General features: G+C 37.4%; 1 pseudogene; it reads right to left on the bottom strand.

Moving 5' to 3' along the window:
* Positions 1–3,185: 3,185 nt before the first annotated feature.
* LOC113256560 (transmembrane protein 230-like) lies at positions 3,186–3,524 on the bottom strand (annotated as a pseudogene).
* Positions 3,525–5,982: the final 2,458 nt, after the last annotated feature.

Below are 5,982 nucleotides of genomic sequence, written 5' to 3'. Positions count from 1 at the left end.
GAGAGGGAGGGAGAGAGAGAGAGAGAGAGAGAGAGAGAGAGATCCAGTCTTGAATATCAAGTTTGTCTTTCAAATTAATCAAATTTGCCAGAAAATTGTTCATTTGATGGTTATGTGGTTTAGTGGAAAAATCATTTAATATCCTTTTGATGACAATGAGAAAACACAAAAGCTCACATTAGTTTTTTCAAAGGAAATTTATTGGCTCATTTATTTTGGAATTCCAGTAGAGTATCCTGGCATTCAGGCATGGTCAGATCTATGAACTCAAGCTTCGGCCACTATCTCTTTCTTCATCCCTAAGAATTTATTTTGCTTGGCTTTACTTTTTTGTTCAGACATTCCCTATGTGATGAGCAAGATGGTCTCTGAAACCACAGAGGCATAACCTACCATTTTAACAATCCTGGATAAAGGTGATGTCGATAGTAATAACAACAGTAATAACAGCTAGTATTCAGCTATATTTACTGAAAACTTACTTTATGCCAAGACATTTTTAAGTTGTTTAATATTCATTCTTAATCAAAAATGTTATGAAGGGGTGTATTCTTCTTCTTCATATCAGATGAGGGAAGAAAAATATTTTTTGCTAAGTCCATTAGAAAATTTGGGAAATCTCTAATTGACCTGGTTTTCCTACATTCCTGACACAATTTGAATCTAAGGCAGATTTTATAAAACAGGCCCAGCCCAGTTCAAATTCTACCCTCATGACCAGGGAAAATGTGCCATGTTCTTGAAAGAGGAAAATGTACTAAAACTATCAATCCTTGACAGGTTAGCAATTGAATCGCGTCATGATCCACATCTAAATTTCAATGGCTAAACTTGAACTCAATAAATCATTGACTGTCATAACTAAGACATTGTAAGTAAGGCATAAAAAATTTAGAATATAATTTGTACTCTAGATTTAAGGAATTAAATAGGGGATTAATAAGTAAAACATGCAGAATTATAAGAAAATGGGTAGAAACAAAGGACAAATGAAGAGTAACAAGGTTGAGATAGCATGCAATAGAAAAAAAAAAAAAAACAATAACAATAAAACAAGTATAGTAGCCAATTGTATTGAGAACCTATTATATGCAGCACACAATTAACCAACCTGGCACTTACATTTCACACACTATCCAGAAGAAGTAACTGAGGCTGAGTTAAAATATGTAACTCATATAAGGTAACATAGCTACAAAATTACTGAGCCTGGATTCAATTCAGGACATCAGACTCTATGATGCTCTCTCTCTGATGGCTCTAATTCCTGAATAACATAGGACATGGATAGAATTTACTTAATTTAATTTAGAAAAAAAAATACACTCTGAACTATCAAGATTCTTTATATCATATATTTAAATAATTTTTAATATTGTCCTGCAAATTTGTAATTTGTAATTCCAATTCCAGAAAATGTATGGACATAGTCTACCTTACATTCAAAATATAAGCCCAAAATAGCATTAGTTATAAATAAAAGTAATGAACACATAATAAAATCCTGGTGATACTGCTGCAGTCCAGTGTGAAATACAACCCTGGAAAGTACCATCGTATATCAAAATAAAAATACATTTTCCTAAGTTGGTAGGACTGATATGTTTATATTATTTCATAGCTACTGTTTAAGGACCAAAAGGTCTACTTTCAGATTGTGGCACACCTCCTCTAGTGTCAGATAAAATGTTAAGAACCATCCTTTGAATTTTCAAAAAAGCTATCTATAAGTTTATCACCGCAGAGTCCATTTGGTATCAGTTAGTCCTTTTTCTTTGTGAGGTTGGAGCTGGGAACAATTCAAGGTCATGTCACTTGGCAAGTAAGAACTTGGAAATGGAGTACCCCATGCCGTGAACTTCAAGGATAAGTTGTAGTTCAGATTCAAAGCCTGAATTGTCTGCTATGTTAGCACACTATCCGACTATACTTTATAACACTTGAGGATTTTATAAGTTTAAAATATTATACCTTTAAATTTTACTTTCAGGTGAAGTGAAACTGTCTCTGTCTTTGTATAGGAAGAAGTCAATAGTGACTTTATTTTTTTTTTTTATTATATCTTTTTTGTTTTTTACTATTATTATTTTTTTTTAGGTAGGCTCCATGCCCAGTGTGGAGCACAACCTGGGGCTTGAACTCATGACCCTGAGATCAAGACCTGAATTGAGATCAAGAGTCGGATGCTTAACCAACTGAGCCACCCAGGTGCCCCAATAATGACTTTAATATTACCAATATTTTATTTTATGATTTTATTTTTTTAGATTTTGACATTGTAATTTCTTTTGAATATGTCACTTTTTGCAAGCTAGGAAACAGAATCAAACTAAGGCAGTCTAGTCTTCTAGGGACCCAGGCCAAGTCTTATGATCTTTAGCAGCATGACATCATGACACAAGGTGTTAAGAATGGGCTTATACTCTCTAAATACTAACCATTTATCTACATTTTTCCCCCTTAGGAAACATCCAAAAGTCCAGCCTTTAAAGGCATGATATACAGAGCATCTTGATCTACAAAGAACAAAATGACCTAAATTACATGCTGGTCAATTTACTGGTGGACCGAATCAAAGCTGACCAATGACTGGTGAAGAGAGGAAGTGTTTACCTTTTGGAAACTTGCTCTGAGGTTTAAAAAAAAAAAGCCCTGGCTGCTGTTAATAAGAAAGCAAGTGAAAAATATTACAGATGCACCCACACTGATACTTGATTTTGCCAAGGTTTTCCACTAGAATACAAAGTTAGAGATGAGTGGAGGGGTAAGATACTTAGATGTTTTCAAAATACATTACCAGTAATATGAAACTTAGCATACTGAATTCTTCCATTTGCCACCAGAACAAACTGACAATGAGAACTACTTAAAAGAAATGCTCAACTATAAAAAGGGTGGTAGCATTAACATTTTCCACTACCAAATAACCTCTGGCTTTCCCGTGCCATTAACACTACTACTCTTGCAAGATACATATGCATGTGGAAAAACTTGTCAGCTTTTGCCAGGGCTAGGAGATGAAAAATAGAGCATGTCCTGATTAGTTAATTTGTGGCTGTAAGCTCAGTTGACATCTTGGGGATGGACCATAAAATCTGGCCATTCTTTTGTTTCACATCTGCAAACTACAGAATTCCTTAGCCCAGTCCCATCTATGACTCATCTCCTCAGGGTTGAGGTGAGGGCTAGTCATCAAAATCTGGAATGTCATGGGTACGAGTAACTCCAGTAGCTTTTGGATGCATAGTAGGAGATACAAAGGTGGTAAAATTCTGGCAGGAACACCAGGATGGCAATGCCACCGGTCTGCCATGCCCCCAACCCCCAACCTTTTGTTGATATAGCCAGTCAACAGGAGGGAGGCTATGATGAGAGGCCACAACAGCAGTGGCCTCATACAGGATCTTAGGAGGGTTTTTCTTAAACTCAAGGTCAATGTCGCCATCATGTGCACAGGAGGGCCTTGAGTATCTCACTTTATTACTGGGGATTCCGGTAACCAGGTTGGTAGGAGACAGCATCATAACACGCGGACACAGCGACAATCAGAGCACCCAAACCAGGTCACCCCCACACCAACAACTTGCTCATGGTCGGCAGCAGAGGTGCTGGAGGCCTCACGGCACGCCTCACCTAACCGCCATCCCACCCGCCAATACTATCAATATTTTAAAGATCATTTTAAGGGGTGCCTGGGTGGCACAGTCGTTAAGCGTCTGCCTTTGGCTCAGGGTGTGATCCCGGCATTCTGGGATCGAGCCCCACATCAGGCTTCTCCGCTAGGAGTCTGCTTCTTCCTCTCCCACTCCCCCTGCTTGTGTTCCCTCTCTCGCCGGCTGTCTCTCTCTGTCAAATAAATAAATAAAATCTTAAAAAAATAAAAAATAAAGATCATTTTAAATTTGCCTACCTGTGTTAGGTACATTGATATCTAATGCATCCTCTATGACTATATCTAGCACTGTGGTAATTTGCATAACATCTGAAAGCCATAAATATAGTCATAAAGACACTAGTCAGCACTTACGTGCCAAAAGTTCCCAGAAGGGGAGATATCTGGTGACCTGCTGATGCTTCTGGCTCGGTATGGATGAGACAACCAGTACAAGGGCTATATATTTTACTCTGCATCCGGTAGTCTGCAGCATTCTAAAGCACTGTCAACTCCGATTTGCAAAGGTGAAAAGGGTAATGTTACCAGAAAGATTCAAAGAAATTTTGCACCAATTCATTAAAAAATCAATTTGCAAGCACAGAGAGGATATCAGGTATTAGTAACAGCCAACTCTTATTTATCAAGCTAAATAAATCCTTTTTTTTTATTATCAAAGAATGGATCCTGCAAGTAGGGAAACTTCAGAGATAAGAATTCCTTTGATTTTTGTTTTGCTTTGAACCTAACCTCATATGAAATTTTCACTTACAAAATGGTTAAGGATATTACATTTGGAATAACAATTCAGAGAAAAAAATGCTAGTATGCTTGTTTACAAGCACATATATGCTTGTATATATAGACACATAACAACTTCCTGGGGTTTTCTGGAACTTTCACTCAGTTTCTCAATTCCATATTACCTTGGACTGAAGATGAATAAACAAGAAAGATAAGAAATATAATAATAATAATAATAATAATATATAAAACTCAGTGTGGTGTACTATACTATAATAAATATAACATAATCCAGTAGTGGGAACATTTAAGCACATGCACATAAATGGGCACAATTGTAACTTATTTATTATTATACATTGAGAACAATGGGTCAGCTGGCACTGAGGGATGTGTTGGAAGAGAGCGGTAGCAGGAAGAGAGGCAGTCAATGATGATAAGTATTCAGAATGAGGCAAAGGAGTTTGCATTTATGTGAGTGTCAGGGTGGGTACTCATGAAGGACTGGAGTAACAGTGGAAGTGGCATGGCTCCAAAAGTGTGACCATCCATGGTGAGTAAGATAGATTCGAAGAGAGAGAAGAGCCAAGAAATGAGCTAGGAAGATACTGCAATGATCCAAGCATTATGCTGCTGTGGCAGCAGGATGGGGATAGAGGGCATGATGGCATGATGGATAGGAAAAAACACTTCAAAGACAGACTTGAGAGAACCTGGTGTCTTTATCCCCTATATACAAAACCTAAACTAAGGATTCAAGTTAGCATTATGGAAAATGGGAGAGAAGTCCTCATAGAAGCACCAACTCTGAGATTTTGAGCTCATTGTGTTTTCCCTTGAGACTCAGTTTTTACATCTGTAAATCACGTTATCAGTAGAGGCTTTCAGCTCTGAAATTTTGTTTCTGTACTACAAGACACTGGAAGAATGGCCAGAGTAAAATGGACTGAAATGAGATGAAGAAAAGGTAAGAATAGGTAGCTGTTTGAAGAATAATGCATATGATTGAGCATTTAATATGTACCAGTAACCATGTTAATTTTTAAAATACTTATTATCTTGTTTAGTTCTCATAACAAACCAATAAGAGAAGAGGCAACTAAATCAAAGAAGAAAGAAAGAAAACCAAACAGAAAGAAGTACTTGTCAAGGGAGCCAGCAAAGTATCCTCTCGGAAATGACTGGATAAACTGGAAAGGGTAGAAATCTGAGGGTTTGGGGAATGTGGAAGCCTCCGTTGAGTCTGGCTCAAGTGGCTTGGGGTTCAGTTTAATATGAACTCGATGATATCTCTTGTTTATTTAACTCCCAATGGCCATTTGCAGAGAAAGGGCAGTGACACCCATCCCAGTTTACAGTTACCAGCAGGGCTGCAAATTTTCTATTTTTTTTCTTTTTTTCCCTACTTGCCAACTTCAGACCACTAAATTCCAGTAGCTGCCTCTTTACTACACCATTTCAGCAGCAAATGCATTGTTTTGCGCCTCTCTTGACCAGCAGCTAAGTAGGGAACAATTCTTTAGGTGACGTTAGCACTTGAGCTTAGATTAATGATGCTAAATCTGATTTATATTGTCTTTCCCCAT

This window comes from Ursus arctos, unplaced genomic scaffold, assembly GCF_023065955.2.
Source record: "Ursus arctos isolate Adak ecotype North America unplaced genomic scaffold, UrsArc2.0 scaffold_14, whole genome shotgun sequence".
Classification (NCBI taxonomy): Eukaryota; Metazoa; Chordata; class Mammalia; order Carnivora; family Ursidae; genus Ursus; species Ursus arctos.
Note: the sequence above shows the minus strand (reverse complement) of the source record. Positions and strands in the feature narration are given on the sequence as shown.